Source organism: Oncorhynchus masou, chromosome 10 (assembly GCF_036934945.1).
Source record: "Oncorhynchus masou masou isolate Uvic2021 chromosome 10, UVic_Omas_1.1, whole genome shotgun sequence".
NCBI classification, from domain to species: Eukaryota; Metazoa; Chordata; class Actinopteri; order Salmoniformes; family Salmonidae; genus Oncorhynchus; species Oncorhynchus masou.
Window position 1 is genome coordinate 14,534,145 of NC_088221.1, and position 16,184 is coordinate 14,550,328.

A 16,184-nucleotide genomic window follows, 5' to 3' on the forward strand; every position below is an offset into this window, starting at 1 on the left:
GGAAGAGTGTGCTTTTATACATTTTAAACTATTTAACTTGTTGTCCTTTTATTTGTCCTCCATCCACGTTTATGGCCTGGCCTGCTAGCTGTATGAATTTTCGTGCCTCCAGCTCGCCTAGCTACTCACTGGACTCTATGATTACTCGGGCTACACATGCCTCTCCCTAATGTCAACATGCCTTATTTATTGCTGTTTTGGTTAGTAATTTTTGCCTTATTGCACTGTAGAGCCTCCAGCCCTGCTCAATATGCCTTAGCTGGCCCTTATTTTCCACCCCACACACATGCGGTGACCGCACCTGGCTTAAATGGTGCCTTTAGAGACAACACATCTCATCGTCACTCAATGCCTAGGCTTATCTCCACTGTACTCACATCCTACCATACCCTTGTCTGTACATTATGCCTTGAATCTATTCTTCCTCGCCCAGAAACCTGCTCGTTTTGCACTCTGTTCCGAACGCACTAGACGACCAGTTCTTTTAGCCTTTAACCAAACTTTTATCCTACTCCTCCTTTGTTCCTCTGGTGATGTAGAGGTTAACCCAGGCCCTACAGCCCCAGCATCACTCCCATTCCCCAGGCGCTCTCATTTGTTGACTTCTGTAACCGGAAAAGCATTGGTTTCATGCATGTTAACATTAGAGGCCTCCTGCCTAAGTTTGTTTTATTCACTGATTCACCACACTCCACCAACCCGGATGTCCTAGCCGTGTCTGAATCCTGGCTTAGGAAGGCCACCAAAAATCCAGAAATTTCCATCCCTAACTATAACATTTTCCTAAAAGATAGAACTGCCAAATGGGGCGGAGTTGCAATCTACTGCAGAGATAGCCTGCAGAGTTCTGTCATACTATCTAGTTCTGTGCCCAAACAATTCGAGCTTCTACTTTTAAATATCCACCTTTCTAGAAACAAGTTTTTCACCGTTGCCGCTTGCTATAGACCACTCTCTGCCCCCAGCTGTGCCCTGGACACCATATGTGAATTGATTGCCCCCCCATCTATCTTCAGAGCTTGTGCTGCTAGGTGACCTAAACTGGGACATGCTTAACACCCCAGCCGCCCTACAATCTAAGCTTGATGCCCTCAATCTCACGCAAATTATTAATGAAACCACCAGGTACAACCCCAAATCCGTAAACACGGGAACCCTCATAGATATCCTCCTAACCAACCTGCCCTCCAAATACACCTCTGCTGTTTTCAACCAGGATCTCAGCGATCACTGCCTGATTGCCTGCATCCGTAATGGCTCTGCGGTCAAACAACCACTGTCAAACGCTCATCACTGTCAAATGCTTCCTAAAACACTTCAGCGAGCAGGCCTCAGGCCTTTCTAATCAACCTGGCATGGGTATCCTGGAAGGATATTGAACTCATCCCATCAGTAGAGGATGCCTGGTTATTCTTTAAATGTGCCTTCCTCACCATTTTAAATAAGCATGTCCCTATCAAAAAATGTAGAACCAAAAACAGATATAGCCCTTGCTTCTCTCCAGACCTGACTGCCCTTGACCAGCACAAAAACATACTGTGGCGTTCTGCATTGGCATCGAATAGCCCCCGTGATATGCAACGTTTCAGGGAAGTTAGGAACCAATATACACAGGCAGTTAGGAAAGCTAAGGCTAGCTTTTTCAAGCAGAAATTTGCATCCTGTAGCACAAACTCCAAACAGTTCTGGGACACTGTAATGTCCATGGAGAATAAGAGAACCTCCTCCCAGCTGCACACTGCACTGAGGCTAGGAAACACTGTCACCACCGATAAATCCACAATAATTGAGAATTTCAATAAGCATTATTCTACGGCTGGCCATGCTTTCCACCTGGCTACCCCTACCCCAGTCAACAGCCCTGCACCCCCCACAGCAACTCGTCGAAGCCTCCCCCATTTCTCCTTCACACAAATTCAGATCGCTGATGTTCTGAAAGAGCTGCAAAATATGGACCCCTACAAATCAGCCGGGCTAGACAATCTGGACCCTCTTTCTAAAATTATCTGCCAAAATTGTTGTAACCCCTATTACTAGCCTGTTCAACCTCTTTCGTATCGTCTGAGATTCCCAAAGATTGGCTAGCTGCCACGGTCATCCCCCTCTTCAAAGGGGGAGACACTCTAGACCAAAACTGTTACAGACCTATATCTATCCTACCCTGCCGTTCTATGGTCTTCGAAAGCCAAATTAACAAACAGATTACCGACCATGTCGAATCCCACCATACCTTCTCCGCTATGCAATCTGGTTTCAGGGCTTCAGAGCTGGTCATGGGTGCACCTCAGCCACGCTCAAGGTGCTAAACGATATCATAACCACCATCGATAAGAGACATTACCGCGCAGCTGTATTCATCGACCTGGCCAAGGCTTTCGACTCTGTCAATCATTACATTCTTATTGGCAGACTCAACAGCCTTGGCTTCTCAAATGATTGCCTTGCCTGGTTCACCAACAACTTCTCAGACAGAGTTCAGTGTGTCAAATGGGGGGCCTGTTGTCCAGACCGCTAGCTGTCTCTATGGGGGTTCCACAGGGTTCAATTCTCGGGCCAACTCTCTTCTCTGTATACATCAATGATGTCGCTCTTGCTGCTGGTGATTCTCTGATCCACTTTTAAGCAGACACCATTCTGTATACTTCTGCCCCTTCTTTGGACACTGTGTTAACTAACCTCCAGACGAGCTTCAATGCCATACAACTCTCCTTCCCTGGCCTCCATCTGCTCTTAAATGCAAGTAAAACTAAATGCATGCTCTTCAACCAATCGCTGCTCGCACCCTCCCGCCTGACTAGCATCAAAACCCTGGACGGTCCTGACCTAGAATATGTGGATGTATCTACAAATACCTAGGTGTCTGATTAGACTGTAAACTCTCCTTCCAGACTCACATTAAGCATCATTTCGCAGCAAAGCATCCTTCACTCATGTCGCCAAACTTACCCTCGTAAACCTGACTATTCTACCGATCCTTGACTTCAGCGATGTCATTTACAAAATAGCCCCCCTAAACTCTACTCATCAAACTGGATGTAGTCTATCACCAAAGCCCCATATACTACCCACCACTGCAACCTGTGCTCTTGTTAGCTGGCCCTCGCTACATATCCGTCGCCAAACCCACTGGCTCCAGGTCATCTATAAGTCTTACCTAGGTAAAGCCCCACCTTACCTCAGCTCACTGGTCACCATAGCAACATCCTCCCGTAGCACGGGCTCCAGCAGGTATATTGCACAGGTCATCTGCTGCCAATGACTGGAACAAATTGCAACAATCTCTGTAACTGGAGACTTATATCTCCCTCTCTAACTTTAAGCATCAGTTGTCTGAGCAGCTTACCGATCACTGTACCTGTACACAGCCAATCTGTAAATAGCACACCTAACTACTTCATCCTCATATTATTACTTACCCTCTTGCACCCCAGTATCTCTACTTGCACATCATCATCTGCACATCGATCACTCCAGGGTTAATGCTAAATTGTAATTATTTTCACCTCTAGGACCTATTTATTGCCTACCTCCCTACTCTTCTACATTTGCACACACTGTACATAGCTTTTTCTATTTTATTTTTATTTTGTGTCATTGACTGTACATTTGTTTATGTGTAACTCTGTGTTGTTGTTTTTGTCGCACTGCTTTGCTTTATCTTGGACAGGTCGCAATTGTAAATGAGAACTTGTTCTCAACTGGCCTACCTGGTTAAATAAAGATGAATTTAAAAAATAAATATTAAAAAGGGATTTCTTCAGCATTCATCACACCCAACATTTTATTCTATTAACTGTAAACAATGTAACTTATTACACAAATCAGTTACTTTGACCACTTTCCCAACTTCAAATTCTTTAAAACTTTTTATCAACTATAACCATAAACATTTGCAGAAATTAGCATAGAACACCACACCAACAGTAAGTCTTGAATCGTTTAACCTTTTACTGCAGTGGGCTAAATCAGGGTCACACAGTGTTTCTTGGTCGTCTTAAACAAATCTACTTGGAAACAAAAGTATACACCTCACACAAGGTCATGTGTTCAAAAAAAATAAGACATCCGTACCATGTTAAATATAGAGTTCAAATATATTCAATTTTGAGTTTGCATCCCAATATTACATTTTATAAACATCACAGAAGACTGAAATATAACAAAAACTTTTGACATTAAAACACTGGATTTTCTGCATTTGAAAAAAAGTATGTTTATTAATTGTGAAAAATATTAACGTTCCACCCATGAGGCCACTAGAGGAGGCCACTAGAGGACGCTTCGGGCATTCGACTGAATGAAATCGGATTTCTTCCACATTCTAAAGCTCCCATTGTTGAAAACTCCCATGACTACCAACATTCTACTCACTGTAAACATTCTAACTTTAGACACAAATCAGCCACTTTGATCACTTTCCCAACAACTTAAACAAACACTTAGAGGGTATGACATCTTGGTCTACTTCCATGGAGTGATAAAAAAATAAGTTATTAAGATGTTGCATTGAATTCAATATTTTTGCATTTGTAATGCACAAATTGAATAACTGAATTCAGAAATTGAATTTCTATCTAAATAATGAAATTAATATTGAATTTAGTTGTAAAATGTTATTTCTATTTAATTAAATATTCAAATGAAATATTTCTTTATTAAGTTTCAATATGGTAGATATTGCATTCTTGGTCTGGGTATGAAGTTTCATCATCATTTCAAGTTGAGAAAAGTTTTAAATATTCAATTTCTCTAATGCGTTCAGGTTCTGTTTTCAAATTCAGTTCTCTAAATTCTGATTCAAACCAACATCCTGGTACTTTGCTAGCTATTATGACCCCATGCCTGAAAGGTGAGACTATGGAGCATTTACATGCCTTATGTTTCCCTTTACGATACTCACAAGCCGCACAGGACACATTACAAGGTAGTGTGACAAACAAACAAAATTTGACCCCTATAAGAATATTGTTGAATATCCCTGTGTAGCAGAGCCTAGGGAGAGGCCACTACCACAGACCAGAGCTAGGAGGGGTTTCAGGGTACATAGGCTCAGTGAGGCAGAGTTCAAACGTAGGTTTTTATTATTTGTACTAATTTGTACTAACTAGGCTGAGTGAGTTTGCTAAACTCTGGACGTTGTATACGTTTATTAATTACAGATGTCACAGCCTTCATAACCCTAGAAGCGCAAAACAGGGCCAAAGTTTGCTGTACTTTGAGATTGTATATGGTAATGTATTACAGATGTTACAGCATTAAAGATCACAGTGCAGTTGACACATGTGCGCGGTTGTATAAGCGGGTTAACTGACTTATACAACCACACCAGGCCCATCCCTCAGGTTTTTTTTTTACCAAAACAGAGGTGGGGTGTTGCTTTGTTATCGTTTCAATTAGGGACAACGTTTTGTGTTACTGAGGTTATAGTCTAAGTTCCTTCTTCTTGAGCATTTCTGGTTTTAAGTTACATAATAAAGAATCTGTTTGAACGGTTTACTCTGCCTCACTGAGCCTTTGTACCCTGAAACCCCTCCTAGCTCAGGTCCATGGCAGTGGCCTCTCCCCAGGCTCTCCTACACAGGGATATTCAACGACAGTGAGCTCCAAAAGTATTGTTTAAGCTCTGTACTCCAGCACTTTGGATTTGAAATGATACACTGACTATGAGGTTATCGTGCAGACTGTCAGATTTAATTTGAGGTTATTTTCATCCATTCATTTTGAAACGTTTCGAAACTACAACACTTTTTGTACATAGTCCACCCTATGTTAGGGGACAAAAAGAATTGGGACAAATTCACTTAAAGTCTTCCAAAGTTTAGTAATTGGTCCCATATTCATAGCACACAATGACTACATCAAGCTTGTTAATCTACAAACATGTTGGATGCATTTACTGTTTGTTTAGATGTCTCAGATGTGTCATTTTGGAGTCACTTATTGTAATTAAGAATATAATATGTTACTAAACACTTCTACATGAATGTGGACGCTAACATGATTAGAGATAGTCCTGAATAAATCATGAATAATGATGAGTGAGAAAGTTAGACGCACAAATATAAATGTTGAGAACTGAATTTGAAAACAGAATCTGAATGCAACTGAGAATAAGAATATTTTAAACTTTGGTACACTTGAAATGATGGTTTGTAAACTTGATACACAGACAAGGATTGCAATATCTACAATATTGAAATTGAATATTCAGTACCAGTCTAAAGTTTGGACACACCTATTTATTCAAGGGTTTTTCTTTATTTTAACTATGCTCTACATTGTAAAATAATAGTGAAGACAACAAAACTAGGAAATAACACATATGGAATCATGTAGCAACCAATTTTTTTTTTAAACAAATCAAAATCTACGTTATATTTGAGATTCTTCAAAGTAGCCACCCTTTTCCCTGATGACAGCTTTGCACACTCTTGGGATTCTCTCAACCAGCTTCACATGGAATTCTTTTCCAACAGTCTTGAAGGAGTTCCCACATATTCTGAGCACTTGTTGGCTGCTTTTCCTTCACTCTGTGGTCCAACTCATCCTAAAACCATCTCAATTGGGTTGAGGACTGGGGTGATTGTGGAGGCCAGGTTATCTGATGCAGCACTCCATCACTCTCCTTCTTGGTCAAATAGCCCTTACACAGCCTGGAGGTGTGCTGGGTCATTGTCCTGTTGAAAAACAATTGACAGTCCCACTAAATGCAAACCAGATGGGATGGCGTATCGCTGCAGAATGCTGTGGTAGCCATGCTGGTTAAATGTGCCTTGAATTCTAAATAAATCACAGACAGTGTCACCATCAAAGCACCCTCACACCTCCTCCTCCATGGCTCATGGTAGGAACTACACGTGAGGAGATCATCCGTTCACCTACTCTGTGTCTCACAAAGACACGGTGGTTGGAACCAAAAATTGATACAATTGGAGTCATCACACCAAAGGACAGATTTCCACTGGTCTAATGTGCATTGCTCGTGTTTCTTGGCCCAAACAAGTCTCTTATTATTATATGTCCTTTAGGGGAGGTTTCTTTGCAGCAATTCGACCATGATGGCCTGATTCACGCAGTCTCCTTTGAACAGTTGATGTTGAGATGTGTCTGTTACTTGAACTCTGTGAAGCATTTATTTGGGGTGCAATTTCTTAGGCTGGTATCTCTAATGAACTTATCAGCAGAGGTAACTTTAGGTCTTCCTTTCCTGTGGCAGTCCTCATAACAGCCAGTTTAATCATACCGCTTAATGTTTTCTTTTGACTGCACTTGAAGAAACTTTCAAAGTTCTTGAAATGTTCCTGATTCACTGACCTCCATGTCTTAAAATAATGAGACTGTCGTTTCTCTTTGCTTATTTGAGTTGTTCTTGCCATAATATGGACTTGGTCTTTTACCAAATAGGGCAATCTTCTGTATACCACCCCTACCTTGTCACAACACAACTGACTGGATCAAATGCATTAAGAAGGAAAGAAATTCCACAAATGAACTTTTAACAAGGCACAGCTGTTAATTGAAATGCATTCCAGGTGACTACCTCATGAACTGGTTGAGAGAATGTCAAGAGTGTGCAAAGCTGTCACAAGGCAAAGTGTGGCTACTTGGAAGAATCTCAAATAGAAAATATATTTAGATTTGTTTAACACTTTTTTGGTTACTACATGATTCCATATGTGTTATTAATTTCATTTTGAGGTCTTCACTATTATTCTACAAGGTAGAAAATACTATAAATAAAGAAAAACCCTGGAATGAGTAGGTGTGTACAAACATTTTACTGGCACTGTATATTGAATTTAAATAGAATTTTAAAACAGAATGCAATATTCATTAAATTCAGTTTTAAATATAAGTTCAATTTGTGAAAGTAATTATTCAATTTGTGCATTACAATTTCAAAAACATTGAATTCAAATATAATTTCTGTGGACACTTAAATCACTTCATATTCTTCTCTGCCATTTAAATATGAAATTTGAACAGAAACTGAGTGTACAAAACATTATGAACACCTGCTCTTTCCATGACAGACTGACAAGGTGAATCCAGGTGAAAGACATTATCCCTTATTGATGTTACTTGTTAAATCCACTTTAAATCAGTGTAAATGAAGGGGAGAAGACAGGTTTAAAGCCTTGAGACAATTGAGACATGGATTGTGTATGTGCACCATTCAGAGGTTGAATGGGCAAGACAACATACCTTTGAACAAGGTATGGTAGTAGGTGCCCGGTGCACCTGTTTGAGTGTGTCAAGAACTGAAACGCTGCTGGGTTTTTCACACTCAACAGTTTCCTCTGTGTATCAAGAAAGGTCCACCACCCAAAGGACATCCAGACAAGTTGTTCCTAATGTTTTGTACACTCAGTGTATATTATCTCAGAAAGAAAACATCACCTGTAAGTTTAACCATTTATTAGAAAAGATGCATGGTTTGGTGTTAGGGCAGCTGCTCCTTCAGGATAGTTCACAGCCCAGGCGAAGCATCACATGAAGATGATATTATAACTACAGCCAGCTGATTAACTAGGTGTGCGACAGAATGCACCGTTTAAGAGCTCTCAATAGACCAGCATCTACCATACATGACTGACTACTAGGTCTATGTGTATGTATTAAATATGTGTAGCATGAGCTAACGCAGCCGTATGACTATTTCACATATGACGCACCACCGGGTACCCTCGATGAGGCAAGATGAGCTGTCATCTTGGATCATGAGGATATTCTACATGTGAACACAGCCAACCACCTGCAATATAGCTCCACCGCCAGGTGGCCTTGCTGAGCAATATGAGCTGTGCGTGAGAGTTTTCTACGTACGAGCCCAAACAACCACCTGCAAAAGAGGTACAGTGCTGGGTGCCAGCCACCCACCTGAGCTAAGAGTGTTATATACTGTATCAGATGTGATGCAGAACAAAAGCAACCTAGTTACTGGACCATATGGATGACGCAATCATGATCATAATAGTAATTAGTGCCAGAACTCATGTAGGCTCCACGCTCTCAGAGTGAAACATCGTAGGCATTGGAAGATTATGGCCCATAATCTTGAGGGTCGTGACCGATGAGAAGCAACACTGATGCAGGAGTGTGCAGCTCAGAGCTGACACATAGCACTGATGAAGGAACCAGAGCAGTGAGGAGTTCCAGGATCTTGTCATTGGTTGCCAGCATCGGTGTTGAACAAGGTAGCATAACATGAAAGAGAGGACAAAGCAATGTTAGTTATTTTTATGAACACCTTGTGTTCCATTGTCAATTCTTCATTGCTGAGTATAAAAGAACTTTCAATATGTAAGTGTCCATAAAGCAATACAATTTGATATAGCACGCAAGATTAAAGGGATGGAACATTTAGTGCAATTCAGACTGAAGATCCCATATAAGCCGTCAAACAGACCGCTTCTAGCAAAGGTTAATGTAAACCCAACACCAATGAACTCAAACTTGTGCTACTGAGAGAGGAGAGATACTCCTGATATGCATGCCGGTTGCTTTCTGTAGGAGACAGATGGATTCCTGAGCGAACTACTCGGCTAAGTTTCCTGACAAGGGCGTTTGCAGTGGCCGTGTTACTGTCACACCGGCAGTCATGAGTCAAGACCGCAGTAAAAATCCTTGTGACCGTTGAGTCGCGGTAATCTCCTTTTATGCACACTGGACATGCTTTAGTAGTACCCAACTTACTAACGACCATCAGGTCCTAATGGCCTGGCACTCAGTGCCCTATTGTCTCTTTAACCACTCTGACATCAATGCAAATGCAATCAAAAATCACATTAAAAAAAGTGTCATCAAAATAAACTCACCTGTTGTATTCGCTGCATGTGACAAATAATCTTTGATTTGATTTATTTGGATGAACATAAGATTCAACAACTGAGACATAAACTGAACAAGTTCCACAGACATGTGACTAACATAAATGGAATAATGTGTCCCTGAACAAAGGGGAGGTTCAAAAGTAACAGTCAGTATCTGGTGTGACCACCAGCTGCATAAAGTACTCCTCATGGACTGCACCAGCTTTGTCAGTTCTTGCTGTGAGATGTTACCCCACTCTTCCACCAAGGCACCTGCGAGTTCCCGGACATTTCTGGGGGGAATGGGCTTAGCCCTCACTCTCCGATTCGATCCAACAGGTCCCAGACGTGCTCAACGGGATTAAGATCCGGGCTGTTCGCTGGCCATGGCAGAACACTGACTTTCCTGTCTTGCAGGAAATCAGGCACAGAATGAGCAGTATGGCTGGTGGCATTGTCATGCTGGAGGGTCATGTCAGGATGAGCCTGCAGGAAGTGTACCACATGAGGGAGGAGGATGTAATGCACAGCGTTGAGATTGCCTGCATTGACAACAAGCTCAGTCCAATGATGCTGTGACACACAGCCCCAGACCATGACGGACCCTCCACCTCCAAATCGATCCCGCTCCAGAGTACAGGCCTCGGTGTAACGCTCATTCCTCCGACTATAAACACGAATCCGACCATCACCTCTGGTGAGGCAAAACTTTGACTCATCAGTGAAGAGCACTTTTTGCCAGTCCTGTCTGGTCTAGCGATGGTGGGTTTGTGCCCATAGGCAATATTGTTGCTGGTGATGTCTGGTGAGGACCTGCCTTACAACAGGCCTACAAGCCCTTAGTCCAGCCTCTCTCAGCCTATTCCAGACAGTCTGAGCACTGATGTAGGGATTGTGCATTTCTGATGTAACTCGGGCAGTTGTTGTTGCCATCCTGTACCTGTCACGCAGGTGTGATGTTCGGATGTACCGATCCTGTGCAGGTGTTGTTACACGTGGTCTGCAACTGCGAGGACGATCAGCTGTCCGTCCTGTCTCCCTGTAGCGCTGTCTTAGGCGTCTCACAGTACAGACATTGCAATTTATTGCCCTGGCCACATCTGCAGTCCTCATGCCTCCTTGCAGCATGCCTCAGGCACATTCATGCAGATAAGCAGGGACCCTGGGCATCTTTCTTTTTGTGTTTTTCAGAGTCGGTAGAAAGGCCTCTTTAGTGTGCTACGTTTTAATAACTGTGACCTTATTTTAAAAATAAAATATTTCACCTTTATTTAACCAGGTAGGCCAGTTGAGAACAAGTTCTCACTTACAACTCTGACCTGGCCAAGATAAAACAAAGCAGTGCGACAAAACAACAACACATCGTTACACATGGGCTAAACAAAAGTACAGTCAATAACAACAGAAAAATCTATATACAGTGTGTGCAAATCGAGTCAGGAGGTAAGGCAATAAATAGGCCATAGTAGCGAAGTAATTACAATTTAGCAAATTGACACTGGAGTGATAGATGTGCAGATGATGATGTACAAGTAGAAATACTGGTGTGCAAAAGAGCAAAAAAGTAAATAAAAACAATACGGGGATGAGGAAGGTAGTAGCATGGGCTATTTACAGATGGGCTGTGTACAGCTGCAGCGATTGGTAAGGTGCTCAGAGAGCTGATGCTTAAAATTAGTGAGGGAGATATAAGTCTCCAACTTCAGCAATTTTTACAATTTGTTCCAGTCATTGGCAGCAGAGAACTGGAAGGATAGGCTGCCAAAGTAGTTGTTGGCGTTGGGGATGACCAGTGAGATATACTTGCTGGAACGCGTGCTATGGGTGGGCGTTGTTATAATTGCCTATCGTCTGTAAGCTGTTAGTGTCTTAATGACTGTTCCACAGGTGCATGTTAATTAATTGTTTTTGGTTGAACAAGCATGGGAAACCATGTTTAAACCCTTTACAATGAAGATCTGTGAAGTTATTTGGATTTTTACGAATTATCATTGAAATACAGGGTCCTGAAAAAGGGACGTTTCTGTTTTTGCTGAATTTAGTATCCTGCTTTTAAAACACCTCACTGTGATGATTAAAGTTGGAAGTGTCAACAGCAGGTTGAAGCTAGTGTAAAACATGGTCGTTGTGGATGTTGTTTCAAAGCCTAACAAAAATAAATGGAGAGTGCTTTCTAAGGTGATGAATAATTCAAAACACCCATATGCATTTTCAAACTTATGCATAGGCCTATTTTTTTTAACCTTTAGTTCTTATTCACAATGGCGGCCTAGGAACAGTGGGTTAACTGCCTTGTTTAGGGGCAGAATGACAGATTTTTACCTTGTCAGCTTGGGGATTCGATCTTGCAACCTTTCGGTTACTGGCCAAATGAAATCCAAGATGGCGTAGCAGTCAGACGTCTTTGTCTTCGTCTTGTCGTGTCCCGTGTATATATCTTTTAATATATTTTTTCTTTGCATATATTTTCTAAAATATTTTTCTTAACCTCAACTTCAACATAATCTCCCGGAATCAGCCTCACCCAATGTGGTATGGATCTGCTATTTTCTTTACTTTTGAACCGGACCCCCAACAGAAACTAGCCAGCTAACTAGCTACTAGCTGGTAGTCAGCTAGCCACCGCTAGCGGTCATCAGCTAACCTTAGCCCGGACAACTCTTGCCAGTCTGCTGAGCGCGATTCAAACCAGAGCATATCGGACTTCTTTTTATCCATATCGCCAGATTCCTACCGCAAGCTCTGGACCTTTTCACCTGGATCACCGCAGCTAGCTAGCTGCTATCAGAGTGGCCACTCCCATAACGTCTCTGTTCTGAAGCAAGCATTAATTAGCCTGGAGCTAGCCTATGCTAGGCCCATCTCCTGGCTAGCTGAAGAGGCCCATCGGCCAATGTTTTAGGCCACTATACCTATTTAGCCAATTGGCCTGGACCCTTTTACTACACGAAGCCCTGCTGATCCATCACGACTGGTCTGCCGACATAACTACACGAGGGGGCTACAACAGACTAATTCCGTCACTACGTCCCTCTAAGGCCCTTCTGCTAGCTTGCTATCCACGGCCCGCTCTGCATCGCCGTGTCTCCAGCCAGCCTAGCTACTCACTGGACCCCTATGATCACTCAGCTACGCATGCCTCTCCCTAATGTCAATATGCCTTGTCCATTGCTGTTTTGGTTAGTGATTATTGCCTTATTTCACTGTAGAGCCTCAAGCCCTGCTCAATACGCCTTAGCTAACCCTTTAGTTCTACCTCCCACACATGCAGTGACCTCAAATGGTTTAAATTATGTATCTAGAGACAATATCTCTCTCATCGTCACTCAATGCATAGGTTTACCTCCACTGTATTCACATCCTACCATACCTTTGGCTGTACATTATGCCTTGAATCTATTCTACCGGGCCCAGAAACCTGCTCCTTTTACTCTGTTCTGAATGTACTAGACTACCAGTTCTTACAGCCTTTAGCCATACCCTTATCCTACTCCTCCTCTGGTGATGTAGAGGTTAATCTAGGCCGTGTAATCTGCAGTGCCTAACTCCACTCTCATTCCCCAGGCGCTCTCATTTGTTGACTTCTGTAACTGTAAAAGCCTTGGTTTCACTCCTCTTTCTATTCTGGTTAGAGCCAGTTTACACTGTTCTGTGAAGGGAGTAGTACACAGCGTTGTACAAAATCTTCAGTCTCTTGGCAATTTCTCGCATGGAATAGCCTTCATTTCTCAGAACAAGAATAGACTGACAAGTTTCAGAACAATTGCCAATTACTTAAAAATCATACAATGTGATTTTCTGGATTTTTGTTTTAGATTCCGTCTCTCACAGTTGAAGTGTACCTATGATAAAAAATTACAGACCTCTACATGCTTTGTAAGTAGGGAAAACCTGCAAAATCGGCAGAGTATCAAATACTTGTTCTCTCCACTGTATATAGTAAGTGTCAAAATCATTACATTCAGGGCCGAGTGTCTGTGGGTTTTCGCTCCTCCATTGTACTTGACTGATGAATTAAGGTCACTAATTACTAAAGAACTCCCCTCACCTGGTTGTCTAGGTCTTAATTGAAAGGAAAAAACAAACGCCAGCAAACACTAGGCCCTCCTTGGAATGACTTTGACACCCCTTATAAATAGAATACATGTTTTATATCTGTGTCCAGACTGTCCATTACCTTCTGGTAGAGACCATATGGTTTAAGAGAAAATAGACTAATTCATGAAAAATGCATCTATTCTATGGCATTTTCAATTAACGCTGCAACTCTTCCAACTATTGACTTTTTTCACAACAGATAGCAGTTTGACACCAAAACATTAAAAACAAATAAATATTGACATAGCAAAATAAATAAAAAAGTGTGTAAAACATTTTTTTTGTAGGATATTTCATGCTGAAACCCTCATATTAAACACCAATGCTATTCATTTAGTTGATGGTTATATTTAAGATAATGTTTTGCAGCTTCTGTCATTCAATTTTTTTAATTATTTTATATGTGATAAGGCCACACAGAGGGCAAGAGATAATTACAGCCACCTGTGATATGTCTTGTGATAGATCCTTGAACGATACCAAAATTCTGGTAGTTTACTGGTAAACTTCTAAAGTTTTCAGTAATATACCCTCCCTTTACAACCCTAGTTACGCCTAATATGGCAATTCATATTTTTGTTAACTTACATCTCAAAGCCATGCATTCAAGAAGCCTTTACCTGGTGTACACATATTTCTCTGTCCTCAGTTTGATTGAAGCCCTCAATCTGTATTTTTTTAACCTTGTAACTGATTAGCTACAAGTATAACGCAATGAAATATCTCATTCTTACAAAAAAAATGTATGTATAGGCTAAAAAAAACAAACATTTTCGGGCCTTCCTCTGACACGCCTGGTAGAGAGATCCTGGATGGCAGGGAGCTCAACCCTAGTGGTGTACTGGGCTGTACGCACTACCCTCACTGCCTTGTGATCAGATGCCAAACAGTTGCCTTACCTACGCCTCCTGAAGGGGAAGGAGGCATTGTTGTGCCGTCTTCACGACTGTGTTGACGCGTGTGCACCATGATAGTTCTACAGTGATGTGGACAATGAGGAACTTGAATCTCTCAATCTGTTCGATAACAGTCCCGTCGATATGGATGGGGCATGTTCGGCACTCCCGTTTCCTGTAGTCCACGATCAGCTCATTTTCCTTGCTGACGTTGAGGGAGAGGTTGTTGTCCTGGCACCACACTGTCAGGTCTCTGAACTCCTCCCTATAGGGTGTCTTATTGTCATCAGTGGTCAGGCCTACCACCGTTGTGTCATCTGCAAACGTAATGACGGTGTTGGAGTTGTGCACGGCCACGCAGTCCTGGGTGAATGGGGAGTACAGGACGGGCCTTCGTGTTGAGAGTCAGCGTGGCAGATGTGTTGTTGCCTCACCACCTGGAGACAACCCATTATGAAGTACAGGATCCAGTTGCAGAGGGAGGTGTTTAATCCCAGGGTCCTTAGTTTAGTGATGAGTTTGGAAGGCACAATGATGTTCAATGATGAGCTTACATCAATGAACAGCATTCTCACATAGGTGTAACTTTTGTCCAGGTGGTAAAGGGCAATGTGGAGGGCAATAGAGATTGCGTCATCTGTGGATCTGTTGAGAAGGTATGCGAATTGGAGTGTGTACAGGGTGTCTAGGATGATGGTGTTGATGTGAGCTATGGCCAGCCTTTGAAAGCATTTCATAGCTACATATGTGATTGCTACGGGGAAATAATAATTTAAACAGGTTACATTGGCATTTATGGGCACAGGGACTGTTTCTGCTTGAAACGTATTACAGACTGGGTCAGGAAGAGGTTGAATATGTCAGTGAAGACACTTGCCAGCTGGTCAGCGCATGGTCTGAGTACCCGTCCTGATAATCCAGGCCCTGCGGCCTTGTGAATGTTAACCTGTTTAAAGGTCTTACATCAGCTACAGCCATCAGAAACAGTTGGTGCCCTCATGCATAGTTCAGTGTTGCTAGACTCGAAGCGGACAAAGACGATATTTAGCTCTGACAAGGTCCAGTGTGCGTGGAGATTTGCGCACGACTGAGAGCGTAAGTTTGCGTGTCAGTGTTTTTTGGTGGGAGAAGAAAGGTAATGTTCAAGATTCATAAAAAATATGAGAATACTTTAAGCTTTAGTGTATAACTCAAAGGTTAGAAAACCACCATGACTCCTCCCAGAGCAGGGTTAATAGTGTAACTATGACTTGCATGTTGCATGCTCTGTATCAAATCTAATTTTATTGGTCACATACACACGGTTAGCAGATGTTAATGCGAGTGTAGTGACATGCATCTGCTTCTAGTTCCGACAGTGCAGTAATATCTAACAAGT

At 42.1% G+C, this 16,184-nt stretch overlaps 1 protein-coding gene across 2 annotated transcripts in view; it reads right to left on the reverse strand.

The window, feature by feature from the left end:
- csrnp3 (cysteine-serine-rich nuclear protein 3) overlaps positions 1-16,184 on the reverse strand; it is a 67,399-nt gene that overhangs the window by 14,841 nt on the left and 36,374 nt on the right. The gene's annotated exons all lie outside the window — the stretch shown is intronic.